General features: G+C 51.2%; 1 long non-coding RNA gene across 2 annotated transcripts in view; it reads left to right on the forward strand.

Moving 5' to 3' along the window:
* The window catches only part of LOC129048622 (uncharacterized), a 53,572-nt gene extending 39,314 nt beyond the window's left edge, over window positions 1-14,258 (forward strand). For both annotated transcript variants that reach the window (XR_008511120.1, XR_010141848.1), the window contains exons 4-5: window positions 7,470-7,560; window positions 11,954-14,258. This is a non-coding gene — a long non-coding RNA (uncharacterized LOC129048622). The remainder of the gene's footprint in view (window positions 1-7,469; window positions 7,561-11,953) is intronic.
* The last annotated feature ends 306 nt before the right edge of the window (window positions 14,259-14,564 follow it).

A 14,564-nucleotide genomic window follows, 5' to 3' on the forward strand; every position in this document is an offset into this window, starting at 1 on the left:
ATTCTTTCTGACCTCACCCAACTTTCTCACCTGGGAAAATACAACCCAGGCGTCATTCCCTCCAGGAATTCTCCATTGCCCCTTTCTAGACTTAATTGAATTGTTCCCCACCACCACCCCATAGTCATGGTAGTGGTTAAAATCATGGATCCTGGGACCTGACCACATGGATGCAAATCCCAGCTCTACCTACTCATAGCTGTGTGAGCCTGGGCAAATCACCTGGCCTGGTTTCCCACCTGTAAAGTGGAACTAGCATTAGTAGCAACCTCATTGACCTCATCTCGTGCCAAGCTCTATCTCGTAATGATTGGTTTCCAGTCTCCCCGACTAAGTCCAAGCTTTTCAAGAGCAAGCACAGTCTCCATTCATCTGCGCTCTTCCTTCCCTGGTGTCTGGTGCAGAGTCAGGTACACATGCCCTGCTCAATGATGGCCAAATGCAGGAATGGATGTCAAGGCCAACACTGGCTGGAGGGTCCTTCCTTAGCACGCAGGAACACCCAGCACTGTGTGAGTTTTCCTTGCATGTCAGTCTTCTTCCTGGCCCCAGATGATAAGTCCCTGGGGATGAGGGGAGCGAGGCCATCCCCTCCATCGGCTGTGGTGCTAGTCACCGGGCCTGATACTTGTGAGGCCTGGGTGGGTTCACGGAAGGTGCCGCTAGGGCACTGTCCGTGGTGCTGAAGAGCTCTGTCACGTGACTAATTTCTCCTTCTGAGATGGAAGTTGGAAAGTGAAGGGATTTGCTTCAGGGCAGCCACAAATGGATTTTTCATCTCCAATCCCAGCCAGCACATTTTGTTCTGACATTTCTTTGGCACCTTTGCCAATGACGTGACAGTGGCTGTGCAGCTCTTTCCCCTGCCTTCCAAATTCCTTGGAGAACTGTCATATTCCCCACTCCCCACTTCCTCCTGCCACTGCAGGCACCTCCAAACATGAGTGTATCACCCAGAGATGTGGACTGAAGAGACTGGAGCACAGCCTGTGGCCCCAGTTGCCAACAAGGCAGCTCCATGCTTTCCGTAGCCTGCTTGTCTCACCTGCAGGTGGTCCTAAGCCCTGGATGTGTCCCAATAGCCCCGACCTCAAGGACAAGCTAAACAGGAAAAGCCTGGCCAAAAAAAATGGGGGTGAAAATAAATTCTGATTCTATGTGTGCAGTGGAGTTAAATGGTCTGAGCATCTGAGAGACACTTGAGTTTGAATCCCACTGATCTCGAGTGATTTGTTCCACCCCTGAGCTTCAGTTTCCTCACCTGTTAAATGGGAGGGATGAAAGCTTTCCCACAGGATTGTGGTGAGGACAAAATTAGACAAGGTAGGTAAATGTGCTGGCAATTCTGCCAGCACGTAACAAATGCTCACGTTTGGTAGCTACTATTCCTCAGACTTTACTTGATAGAGAAGCCTGTGAATTTCAGACTGGAAGGGAACCTAGTCCAGTGCCTTCAATTTACATACAAGGAAATTGAGGATCAGCCAGGTGAAGGACTTGTTTAAGGTCACATGGCCAGTAAGGCAGAGGACTCCGAAGAGCAGGGGAATCTTCAAACTTGTGAGCTATTGATGCATTAAGTCACCAGGATGCTGAAGTTGGAGGTATGGGGGCTGCCTACAGGATGAAGGTAAAGGTGCTTTCTATTTAGCTGCAGGAAATGTCCTTGATTTGAACCTTAAAACTAAATTCCCTGGCCTCATCTTCATCCCATTTACCTCTCAGCCACATTTCCAGGCTGGTAGCCTCATTATCCCCATTTGCCAGATGAGAAAAAGGAGGCTCAGAGGAGCGAGGAGACTGGTGCACAGCCACAGAGGAGCGAGGAGACTGGTGCACGGCCACAGAGGAGCGAGGAGACTGGTGCACGGCCACAGAGGAGCGAGGAGACTGGTGCACGGCCACAGAGGAGCGAGGAGACTGGTGCACGGCCACAGAGGAGCGAGGAGACTGGTGCACGGCCACAGAGGAGCGAGGAGACTGGTGCACGGCCACAGAGGAGCGAGGAGACTGGTGCACGGCCACAGAGGAGCGAGGAGACTGGTGCACGGCCACAGAGGAGCGAGGAGACTGGTGCACGGCCACAGAGGAGCGAGGAGACTGGTGCACGGCCACAGAGGAGCGAGGAGACTGGTGCACGGCCACAGAGGAGCGAGGAGACTGGTGCACGGCCACAGAGGAGCGAGGAGACTGGTGCACGGCCACAGAGGAGCGAGGAGACTGGTGCACGGCCACGCAGCTGCCTCCCTGCCAGGCATGGCATGAAGATCATGTGAGATAAGCAGGCAGGAGTTTCTGAAACAGGCCTGGCAGAGAACATACTTGGAAATGACAGCGTTCCCTTCTCCCTCCTGAAGGAGTCAGTCCTCACATTTCAGAGTAGAAAAAGGCATTTCTGTTCACGCTACTCAGTGCCTCTGTGATTCCACAGGCTTCTAGCACAGTCTCCTCAGGAAATAATCAGAAAGACACTAAAAATCAAAGCCAGTGAAGAGGGTGCTTGGGAGGCAGTGGGGAATTGCTTAGCAAGCGGGTGAGAGAATAAGCTGAATGGGAGGCTTTAGGAACATCTGAGGATGTCCTTTATCTTCAGAGAGCCTGGCCAGAATAATGAAAACCCACTGGGCTTGATTCAAGGCACCTGAGCTTACATCCCAGGACCCTGCCTGCCCCCACCCCCAACCCTCTTGCTTAGATCTCTGGGATCTGAGATTATGTCCCCTATAATCTCACAACTTCAGTTTCTAGATGTGAAAAAAATGAGAGTAACAATTTGTACCTAAAAATGTTAAGACATGTGAATGAAATGGTTTACCTAAAGCATCCAGCATGGTGCCTGCACACAGTAGGTGCTCAATAAATGTCAGTTTGCTTCTAGTCCTTTCATTTCCACCTATATTTATTCACCAAGGATTTATTGAGCATTTACTATGTGCCAGGTGCTATTCCGAGTCCTAGTGATCTGGCAGTGAACATGGCAGGTGCCTGCTCTCATGGAGCTTACATTTTACGGCAGAAGTCAGAAAGAGAAAGAAGCCAGTAACAAACAAGAAAATGGAGCTATCTGGGTGTGCTATAAAGAGTTTTCCACTTGACAGTGAGAAGGAGTGGAGGGTGGTAATGTTAGACAGGAAGGACAGTGCGGGCTTTAATGAGAAGATGACAACAAGCAGGGGCCTGAATAAAGATCTGGAGGAAGAGTATTCCAGGGAGAGGTAGTAGCAAGTGCAAGCATTTTGAGGAGCCCCCACATTAGCAGCTTAAACAACTTACTTTCTCTCCCTGGTAAAGGAAGAGAGGTGAGCATCTCAGGCAGGCCTGGCACTCCACGATCATCAGGGATGCAATTGGCTCTGCCATCTTCAACATTGAACCCTACCTTGCGACCCGAAATGACTGCCCCAGCTGTAGCCATCGTATCTGCAGCCATCATAATCTGCATTCCAGAGCAGAAAGCAGAAGGGTTAAAAAGAGAATGCCTTTCCCCAAGAGGACATGTCCCAGGGGTTGCAGTTCTATTGCATTGGTCAGAACTTTGTCACACAGTGACATGTAATTGCAGAGGAGGCTGGGAAAAGTGGTCTCTACTCTCAGCTGCCATGTGCCTGACACCAAATTAGGGGTGCGTTCATCAGGAAGAGGGGAGAATAGATGATGAGAGACAGCTGGCCATCTGTGCTACAGTGACAAAGGCGGGACTGAAACCCCACGTCCTGACTCCCCAGCGCTGTCTCTACTGCCCTTTCCCATCTCCTATCCCCAACATGATGAGCAGATAGCAGTGGGCAGCAGGGCCAAATGTCAGGGGACACCTGGGGAGATCAGGCTGAGGGAGCTGAGGGCTGGAGGAAATAAAAGGAGGAGGTGGGTGTGGAGGGGTTCCAAGGGGGAGCTGTTACAGAGGGAGGCCCAGCTGTAGGTTCCTGTCCCCACGGCTTAGAAGGGCTGGCAGCTGGCTTTGAGGCCCATGGCAGGGAGACATCGCTGTCACCTTCTTTTGGGGAAGGCAGCCAGTGACACAGCTTCAGACAGCTCCCTATTGTTCCCAGCAGACAGGGTGGCAGGTTGGCGGGATCCCACTGTGGTGGCAGGTGGGGGAAGGGCGTTGTTAAGCAGTCGGCAAGGCCAGCTGGCCCAGTTCCCTGCCCCCATGCCTGTGCTGGTGGCTGGACAAGGGCAGTGGTGGCTCCAGACTCTGTTTATCTCCTTCTGCCAGGTATTAAGCTGCCAGTGTCTCCTCATCTCCCTCCCTTCCTTCCCTCCCTTCCTTCTTTCCCTTCCTTCCTTCCCTCCTCTCTTTCTTCCCTTCCTTCCCTCCTTCCTCCCTTCCTTCCCTGCCTCCTTCCTTCCTTCCTTCTTTCCCTCCTCCCTCCCTTCCTTCCCTCCCTTCCTTCCCTCCCTTCCCTCCTTCCCTCCCTTCCTTCCCTCCCTTCCCTCCTTCCCTCCCTCCTTGCCTCTTTTCCTCCCTCCCTTCCTTCCTTCCATCCTTCCATCCCTCCTTCCTTCCTTCTTTCCTCCCTCCCATTTTTTGCTCCCTCTACTTCCTCCCTTCAGTCCTCCCCTCCCCTCCCCTCCCCTCCCTTTCCTTCTCCTTTCCCCTCCTCTCCTCTTTCCTCCCGTCATATCCCTCTCTCCCTCTTTTCTTCCTGCATGTTCCTCCTTCCTGCCTTTTCTCCTCTTCCCCACCATGACTCACTTCCTTCTCCTGCTCTCTCAGCCTCCCCCACCCCCTCCCAGCCCATGCCCCACTCTGGGGTCCCTCCATGCAGCTGGGGCAGCACTGGGCAGAGGACATTCAGGGGCAGCCTGGGTGGGAGGTCACATCTGTCCTGGGCCCTTCCCAGAAGCCTCCCGTTTCCTGTCCAGCATCAGGTGTTAGGAGAGGTCATGGCACCCCATCGTCTCACCTCCTGCTATCTGCCACCCACTACCCTGTGATTCCAGCCCACCCCCAGAGGAGAACAAGGGACTCACATTCATTGAGCTGCAACTGCATGCTAGCTACTTGCACGGCACTTCAATTTACTTAAGCCTCCCACAGTCCATTGAGGTGGCTTACTCTTATTCCCATTTTATAGATGAAGAAACCGAGGCTCAGAGAGGCAGAGTAGTGTGAAGCCACATGGTATGCTGCCGGGAGAGATGGTCCTCAAGACAGCTGGAACAAGGTGGATCAGAGGCTCCTGCTGTCGGGGCCTCCCAGTGCCAGCCCTGATTCCAGCTCTGAGCCTGATGCTACTTTCTGGCCCTTGATCCCATGCTTGTTTGGTCACTCAGACCTCATCTTCAGAGAAATCCAGGAGTAAGGAGAGAGAGAGACTGGGACTGCAGGAGGTACTCAATGATCTTTGCAGTAGGCCCAGATCTTTGCAGCCAACTTCTTGGTTCCTCAGTGCTGCTCAGCCTAAAACTCTCTAAATAGCCTCTCTCCCTCCCCCTACAGCCACCCTGGCATACACAGTTACACACCCCACACATGGAACAGCTAGAGCACATGTGGCCTCCCACACCACCGCTTCTGTGGGTGTGAGGGCGTAGCTGTCGTGGTGATGGTGGCAGCAGTGGAGGTGGTGGGGTTGTTGTAGTGGCAGTGGTGGGGTAGTGGTGGTGATGACAAACAGCGTATCATTTAGCCACACATAAATCTACAAGATACATACTATACATGCAAACTATAAAGAAAAGCAGCACAATGATTAACACTGAGTAATGACAAATTGTGCTCACAGATAGATAACGTTTCCAAGAAACCACAAACCACACTCATAGACACAGACCAGGCCAACTGTGAGACCCCGCCAGTGAGTAAGCACCGGTGAAACACCCCTTCCTCTCCACTGCCTTTCTGAGTGACAGTGGCTTGCTCACCAGAGACAACACCGGTGCGGTTTTAACCCTCCTGCCTCCAAGATCAAAATTATTAAGTGCCCAGGCACTCAGTCCAGAACTGGGCTTGCTTTCCTGGTTTTCCTTGGAATCATCCAGCCAAGCCTGGATCTCCTCAGGGCCTTTCCAGATCCCTTTCCCTGAGACACCACCGAGGTTTCCCTGGGCTGTGCACTCCCTTGCAGCAACAAGCTTATGAAACCTCCCATTTTCTTACTACAAGCATGTTCTTGGGTCTCTGGGCCGTGGGCTTCCATAGCACAACATGGAACCCAGTGGTTAACCTGGGCAGGGGGATATGGGGCAGCCACAGGGGCAGGGCAAGCGTGGGCTTGGAAAGCATTGGGAAGGTTTCTTTGGCTGGGTTTCTTAGTCTGGGCTTATACAAGCCTTCATTTATTATTATTTTATGATTTAACATAGTCTTTTAAATGTGTGTACGTTATATACATTATTTTATATGTATGTTTCACAGTAAAAAGTAAAAGTAGGCTGGGCACAGTGGCTCGTGCCTATAATCCCAGCACTTTGGGAGGCCAAGGTGAGATGTTCGCTTGAGCCCAGGAATTCAAAAGCAGCCTGGGCAACATAACGAGACTCCATCTCTACCAAAAAAAAAAAAAAAAAAAAAAATTAGGCAGGCATGGTGGCACATGCTTATAGTCCCAGCTACTGAGGAAGCTGAGGTGGGAGGATCACTTGAGCTTGGGAGGTGGAGGCTGTGGTGAGCCATGATTGCACCACTATGCTCCAGTCTGGGTGACAGAACAAGACCCTGTCTCTAAAAAAAGAAAAAAAGAAGTAAAAATAAAAAAGTTAATAAAAAAGAAAAAAACAACAACAGATGCCATGTTCTTGCCAGATGCCCAGGGAATGACTCTGGCCTTTTTCCTGGCCCCCATTGGCCTGGGACCAGCAGAGCAGCCCTGGGGTCCTGGAGGAGTCAGGGCTGGTTCTCAGGACTGGGGCGAGGCCCTCTCAGGGGAGGAGGTCTGACCAGCAACTTGCCTTCCCCTCCATTCAGGGCCCTCCCCACATGCCCGGAATTCCTGACCTGGCCCTGGTGCTGGCTCCCTTAGGGACAAGAGGTGGGGGCCTTTGAGTGTTTGTTTAGAGGCATAGTTTCCTTAAATGGCTGGGTTTTTAAAAAATGTATGTGTCTGCAGCTAACTTCATCTTCCTGACAGCCAGGGCATCGGCTGCAGGAGGGCAGGCAAGAGAGGGGAGGGGGCTGGGAGGAGTCCAGGGACGGGGGACAGAGGAGCCAGAAAACTAGGCAAGGAGGCAGCTTCTAAAAAGCCCTGGGACCCCCCTTCCACTTCAGGAAGAAGACACAAGGCCCAGACAGGGAACATGAGAAGCACGCAGCAGGCGGGCATTCCCACAGCAAATCAGGGACAACCGTGGGAATGCCAACCTGCTTATTTGTTTTTATTTCTATTAAGTCTTTTCCTGCCTCTGAGCCTTGGCACCTGCTGTTCCTTCTGCCTAGGCCTCCCTTTCTTTGGCTCTTCTAGTGACAAGCACCTTGTCGCTCTCCAGGTGTGAACGCTACTTCCTGACCACGCTTTCCCTATCCACAGGTACCTGAAGGAAGCACCGGCCCCTCCCATACCCCAGATTGTTATTTACATCATCCTGCGGAATGAATGAAGTCTGCAAGCTGTGGAATAGGTAGTTGTAGGTTTCCTTTGGAGAGGAATCTTAAAACAGTGATTTCTTCTCTTTTTTCAGTTTACTTTTGTAGCCACATCAGAAAATCAAACGGTAATTTTAAAACTGTGTTTCCCTAAGCTATTTGACGTAGTTATTTATTTAACATGTGAACTATACCTCCTCCAATAGGCTCATTATACCTATTGTGAACACTTGAGAATGTTTCTGAGACGTAGCCATGCTAGAAAATGTATTATTTAACCAAAAGGACAAACTTTGGCATTCTGGTTATTTTTTTTTCAATGAAGCATAGTATTATTTTAACAGACATGGGCTTTGATTTCTGAACTTCTAACTTTATGGGTTATAAATATGAAATGGAGTCATATTTTAGTGAAAAAGGAAATAGGACAATTTCAACTTGGTCAATGAGAAACGTTACATTTCAGGCTAAGAGGTTAATTCTGTTTTCATTTTCTTGGTTTTTCATCACCAAGAAAAGCAGTACAAGGTTTCCTGCTTTTAAATTTCCCAGGTGATTTATAGATGTATCACAGTGTTATTTATGGGAAAACACCAGAAGAAAATAATCTTTCTGCATTAACAGAAGAAATTTTGATACACATTTTCCAATTAATAGTCTTTCTGCATTCGTGTTTGACACCTTGCAAGGGATTCCTCCTGTTTTAGGACAAAGCCTGAACCCCTTTGGAGCCCACAAGGGCCTGAAAGATCTGGCTCCTGTCTTCCTCTTCTGCTTCATCTACTGTCCCCAGTGCTCCGTGCCCCCGATTGAACTTTGCTCCTTGCCCTTTGCACACACTGTTCCCTCTGTCAGCCTCATTCACACTCCCTACCCTGTACTCATCAGTCCTGCCTTTCACGGTTTAGATGTTGCTTCTTCCAGGAAGCCTTCCCAGGTGCTCTGGAATGAGTGATGCTCCAGGCAGCTTCCCACATGTTCTCTGTCATATTTTTTATCCCATTATATTATCTTGGTAATTCCTCAGTTTTTTTCTCTGACTCTTTCACTAGACTATAAGCTGTATGGGGACAGGGACCTGGGGTCTACCATAATGTTTTACACATGGCAGATGCTCCATTAATGCCAAGTGAATAAAAGAACACATAGCCAGAATTTGACTGAGGTTCACCAAATTCTGGTAGCCCATCACCTATGGTCCATCATTCATAGTTCTTGGATGATTTCCTCTTAGTCATTAATTTGGTCATTCACTCCATCCATTCAACCAATTCTCCATCCATCCATCCATCTATCCATCCATCCATCCATCTGTCCATCCATTCAGTCATCCATCTGTCCCTCTGTTCATCCATCTGTCCATTCATCCATCCATCCATCCATATATTTCCGTGACTAGGCAGAAACAGTGAGGTTGAAGTCGCAGTCGGTTTTAGCGAAAGAAGAAAATCAGGATTTCTGATGTTAATGTCAGGTTTGGTGTAAGGTATAGATCAGGCTCAGAAAACCAGAACCACATTGTGGGCACACCCAAGCAGGGAGTGGCAGAGCTGATGGAGGAATGGCTTATGCAGCAGAAGCTAAAGCAATTCAAGCCTCCCTCGCCCCCTGGCCGACACACATGGCCAGCACAGACATGTCTACTCTCACTTCCCCTCCCTCCCTCCCTTTCTTCTTCTATTAAGTCTTCATGGAGACCGTTCTCTGGGGCAGGCCTGTCCTGAAGACTGTGGAATCAGACCCAGATGTCTGCCCTAAAGCTGCTCTGAGTGTATACAGGGATTCTTGCATAGGCGTGGAGAACATTACAGGAGACCCACCGTGGTCCCTGCCATAAGAGAGGCCCAGGTCATGTGCTCTGAGCACCTGGAGGGAAGAGAGGAAGGTAGGGCTGCATGTAGGAGGGGGCACTGGAACTGGATCTTGACGAGTGGGTAGGACTTGGGCATGTGAAAATGAGGGGAGAGTGTTCTAGGACACAATCAAATGAGCCAGGCAGAGAAATGGAATGAATCCAGGCAATTTCAGGGAATCCAGCCTGCTGAGGGGCAGGGAGTAGGACGTGAAAGAGGGCTGGGGAGAAAGCCAGGGAGGAACTGGGCCAGGTCACAGCCCTGGCCTTGGAGGCCAGCTGGGGAATGATGGATTGAGTAACTCACTCATCTAACAAATATTTTTAGCATTAATATGTTCCAGGCCACAGGCTGTGGGCTGGGTACATAAAGGATGGAAATCTGCCCTCAGATGGCTCAAAGTCTGCGAGCCATTCCTATGCACTGAAGTGGTTCCAACTGAGGAGGGGCCTAGTCACTCTGGCTGGGTTCTCCGACCTTACCTCACCTCATCTCCCATATCCTGCATTCCCTCCATCTCACAGCCACTGCCACTTTAGGGCCCGTTGGCTCTTCCCCAGTGCTTTGCAGTAGCATCCGGCCTGCTCTCCTTGCTTTAGCCTCATCCATCTTCCCCTCCCTGCAGGCAGTGGAATCTCCATAAAGGAACATATTATGGCTGGGCGTGATGGCTCACACCCATAATCCCAGCACTTTGAGAAGCCAAGGTGGGTGGATCACTTGAGCTCAGGAGTTCGAGACCAGCCTGGGCAACATGGTGAAACTGGCTCTACAAAAAAATACAAAAATTAGCCAGGCATGGTGGTGTGCACCTGTAGTCCCAGCTACTCTGGAGGCTGAGGTGGGAGGATCGCCTGAGCCCAGGGAAGTTGAGGCTACAGTGAGGTGATGGTCACACCACTGCACTCCAGCCTGCAACACAGAGTGAGACCTTGTCTCAAACAAACAAGAAAAAGGAGTACATCATGTTGCCTTCTCCTGCCCAAAACCCTTCCTGGCTCCCCAGTGCTCTGAGAATAACTTCCAAGACCTTGTCTTGGACAAGGCGCACCCCTCACATTCTTCTCCCCCGACTCCTCCATGGCCTCATGGGAGTTCTCTCATTTTCCTGAGGGCTCCCTGTGTTTTCCTCTGATCAGGCTCATCTCCAGCCCTCACTGCCTACTGTGCGCAGGCTCCCCTTGCAGGCTCTGCAGGCTGGGGGCAGATATCCATTCCTTGAGCCCCCTTTCTGGACTCCCCAGGCTGTGCTTAGTGTGGCGAGGTGTGTTTTTCTGCCTGTTTCTTTGCTGGGTTTCCCCACAGCCTGTGAGCTCCTTGGGTGGGGGATGGCATTTACTAAGCATACCATTGCCTCACCATTCTGTCTACAACCCGGGAGTATCCCGTATAGAGCAGGCCTTGGATTTCTGGGGACCTGAGGATGGATGAAAGCCAGGCTTAGACATGGTGGGGTGGGTGTCTCTCCCAGCACCCCCAGGCCACTTGGTGGGAAGGGGTCCAGAGATAGGAGGTGGGCGTCAACTTGGGAGGAAGCTCAGGACCTCTGGGATTCCAGAGAGGTCTGGCAGGCTACAGGGTGTCCTCAGGTGAGATAAAGGGTTGGGCCAGGGTTGAGGATGAGGCAGGTCCACCCTGCCATGCAGCAGCCGGAGTCCAGCTCCCAGGTCTGGGTGGGAAGGAGCTTCCCCCTCGATGGCCCGACTGTGACTTTGGCCTCTGCATTCATTTCGCCCGTTCTCTCTTTTTCTCTTTGCCTCTTTCCAGCTCGACCCGCCTGGGGCTATTTTTGCTTCCTTCTTGTTCAGTTGCCTGAGCAGCATTGTGGCTTTAATTGGTCCATTTTCTGCATGCTGGAAAGATGTTCCCTCCTTGTCCCCTGCCCACCCCCACCTGAGAGTGGGCCCAAGAGTAAAAGCTAGAAGTGAGGCTAATTATGGAGGGAATGGTGGACAGGCTCAGGCAAAGGAAAAAGATAAATGGAGGGAAAGGAATAGATAGAGACAGAGAGGGAGACAGAAAGAAAGAGAAGACAGAGAGAAGGCAAAGGCCAACACACAGAAGAAGAGTGGGAGCCCGGAGAGCTGGAGACAGAAATAAATAATTGAGGTAAGAGAGAAACACAAGAAGACAAAGAGAGACTCAGAGAAGCAACCAGATGGATTCAAATTCGCATTGCGTGACAAGACAGAGGCCCGCAGCCACCCTAAGAGGGAGGGAGGGAGGCAGCCTGCAGCTGGACGAGCAGCAGGGAGCAGCGTCTCCAGGGAGGCCAAGGCTTGTGTAGAACTCCACCACCTCCAGTCAGGGGCCTCTGGCCAGTCTCTGCTTTTCTGGGCCTCCTTTGCAACATAGAGATAATAAATGACAGGTCTGCACTATTTGCAGGGGCTCTCTGGGGAGGGCTGCAAGGTGCTTTGTAAATGGTTAGACTTCTGCGAATAGGGGAAGAAGGGAATCACTGTTCTGCAGTGTGGGGCTTCATCTGTGTACATCTTCCTGCCTCTTGAACTTTAAATGAGTTAGGGTGGAGTAGGGCAATGCCTAACACATTATTTGTTGTTTATTCCTACAGCAAAGGTGTACTGACCACCTGTTCACTGTGTCCAGCCTCCTTCTGGGCTCTGAAGACAAAAGGTGACCAGGGCAGGGTTACTGCCCGCCTGCTCAAGCTCTGACCTCTATTAGGTGCTCGTTGTTTAGGAGGAGGAGCTTACACACCTAACTCCACTATCACCTGGCACTTGATCCAGCTGAGGGATGCCTCTGCCTCCACCCAGGGACAGTCAGGAATAGCTTCCCAGAGGAGGCAATGTGGGACAAGGCCTTGAAGGCTTTTCTGAGTGGAGAAGGCTGGGAAGGAATTCCAGGTGGGGGGATTAGTGTATGCAAAGGTACGGCCGCCACACAGGATGGGGCTGCATGGGCCGGGCGGCACTAAGGAAGCTGAGGGTGAGAGTGAGGGGAAATGGGAGATAAGGCCAGGAAGGTAGGCAGGGGCTGGCTTGGAAGGGGCCTTGAATGCCAAGTAAGGAGTTAGGGCAAATAGGTGGTGATGTCCAGCAACAGAATAGCAGAATCCAATCTGAGTTTTTTAAGAGGAACCCTGATGAGACAGCACAGACTAGAGCAGGAGGTGCTGGGGGCAGAGAGAGTAGGAGGAGGCCGGGGCAAAATGCAGGTGGGAGATGCCATGAATCTGGACTAGGGAAGGAAGACCCTGGGTGAGTGGCCTGCACTGGATCAGTTGCCTGCAGTACCTGGCCTCTCAGCCCAGCCCAGTCATCTCTCTCTTGCCTGTCCCATGATCCAGAGCCACAGAAACCCAGAGACTCGCTTTATGGCACCTTTGAGACCAGCTAATCCAGGGATCTCAAACTCAGATGCCCTCAGGTGCCACGTGGGGTGGCTAGTGTGAGACTGTAGGAAATGGTGGGCCCTGTTTATAGATGAGAAAACTGAGGCCTGGAGAGGGGAGTGGCTTGCCTGAGACCCACGGCTGGTTGGGGGAGGTGCGTGCTTCCTCAATCAACACTCCTTTCAGGAAAATGACTCAGCCCCTTCCACCAGCACAAACTGAGGGAAGGAGAAGTCTCGGAGGAGGAGGAAAATGCTGATTGCCAGAGGGAGAGATGATTGGCATGGAAGGGGGAGGTCAGCTTAATGAGAGGGTGGCTGGGGGTAGGCACATCATGGTAAAAAGCAGCAAGGGGAGGGTGAGGCATCCTAAAGGGGAGGCGCTGGCTCCTGGACTCAGCTGACCAGGCCCCCAGCTTGCCCACAGCTTCAGGCAGGGGACCGGGGCCAGGGCTGGGGGTGGGGTGAAAACCAGCAAGGAGAGGATGAGGCGTCCCCAAGGGGAGGCGCTGGCTTCTGGACTCAGCTGCCCAGGCACCCAGCTTGCCCACAGCTTCAGGCAGGGGACTGGGGCAAGGGCTGGGAGTCCCTCAGCCTCAAAGGCCCAAATTGCCCTGGCCTGGACCTGCTGAGCTGCTGATTATCCGAGGCAGAAATCCTGCCAAGCTGGATTTTAGAGAATAATCATCACAGTCAATAATAATGCCTCCCACCTGTGCTGAGCTTTTAACTTGTTCAGCCACTAGCAAGCAGCTTTGTCTGATTCAGAAAGAAAGGCCAGGAGAATTTGTGGCAGGCCCCAAGAGCAAGAAAGAGCCCAGTGGAAGAATAAGAAATCCTCATTTACCTCCTTGAGCTTCAATTTTCTCCGCTGTAAAATGCAGATGTTGTTCTCTGCCTCTGATGATCTTTACAGCCTCATCTTCGACCCCAGATCCCCACTCTCACCTCCCTCCCTCCCGCAGTCACACACACTCACATGTGAAGTCCAGGCATGGAGAACTGTTGATGAACCCCTCTGAGGTCTCTGCTTTAGTTTTACATCAAATACCAAACTGCCCCATGTTTTTCGTGAACTCCCCTTTATCCTACAAAGACCAGTGCTGCCTTCTCTGTGAAGGTCTCAGCTGTGGTCTGGATGTTTCTGTCCCTCTGAAATTCATGTGTTCAGATCAAATCCCCAACATGTTGGCATTAAGAGGTAGGGCCTTTGGAAGGTGATTAGGTGATGCGGGTTGGGGGGTAGTGAGGGGGGTGGGGGGTGCGGTCTGCCCTCATGAATGGGATTAGTGCCCTTATAAAGAGATTGGAGGGAGTCCTTTTGCCTTTCCACCATGTAGAACACATATTATAGAAGATGGAACTGTGAGGAACGTATCTATGAGGAACAGACCCTCAGCAGACACTGGATCTGCTGGCCCCTTGATCTTGGACTTCCTAGCTTCTGGAACTATGAGCAATAAATTTCTGTAGTTTGTAAATTACCAAGTGTATGGTATTTTGTTATAACAGCCTGAACATACTAAGACACCCTTTCTGATTCTCTCCCCAAAGTTAATCACTCCCTTTTCTGGGCTGCCGCTGTAGTGTGTACATTACAGCACATATTCTACTTACGTCTTTGCCTCTTTTCGTTTCAGTCTGAAAGTTGCTCGAGGCTAGGGAGACTAGACCTTTACGTACTTCTGTATTCCCAAAGCCTGGCATGGATGTAGCACACAGTAGGTGCTCAAGAAACAGTTTTTGGCTGGGCGCGGTGGCTCACATCTATAATCTCAGCACGTTGGGTGGCTGAGGTGGAGGAAGGTGGATCACCTGAGGTCAGGAGT

The sequence above is a fragment of the Pongo abelii genome, chromosome 9 (assembly GCF_028885655.2).
Source record: "Pongo abelii isolate AG06213 chromosome 9, NHGRI_mPonAbe1-v2.0_pri, whole genome shotgun sequence".
Taxonomy (NCBI): Eukaryota; Metazoa; Chordata; class Mammalia; order Primates; family Hominidae; genus Pongo; species Pongo abelii.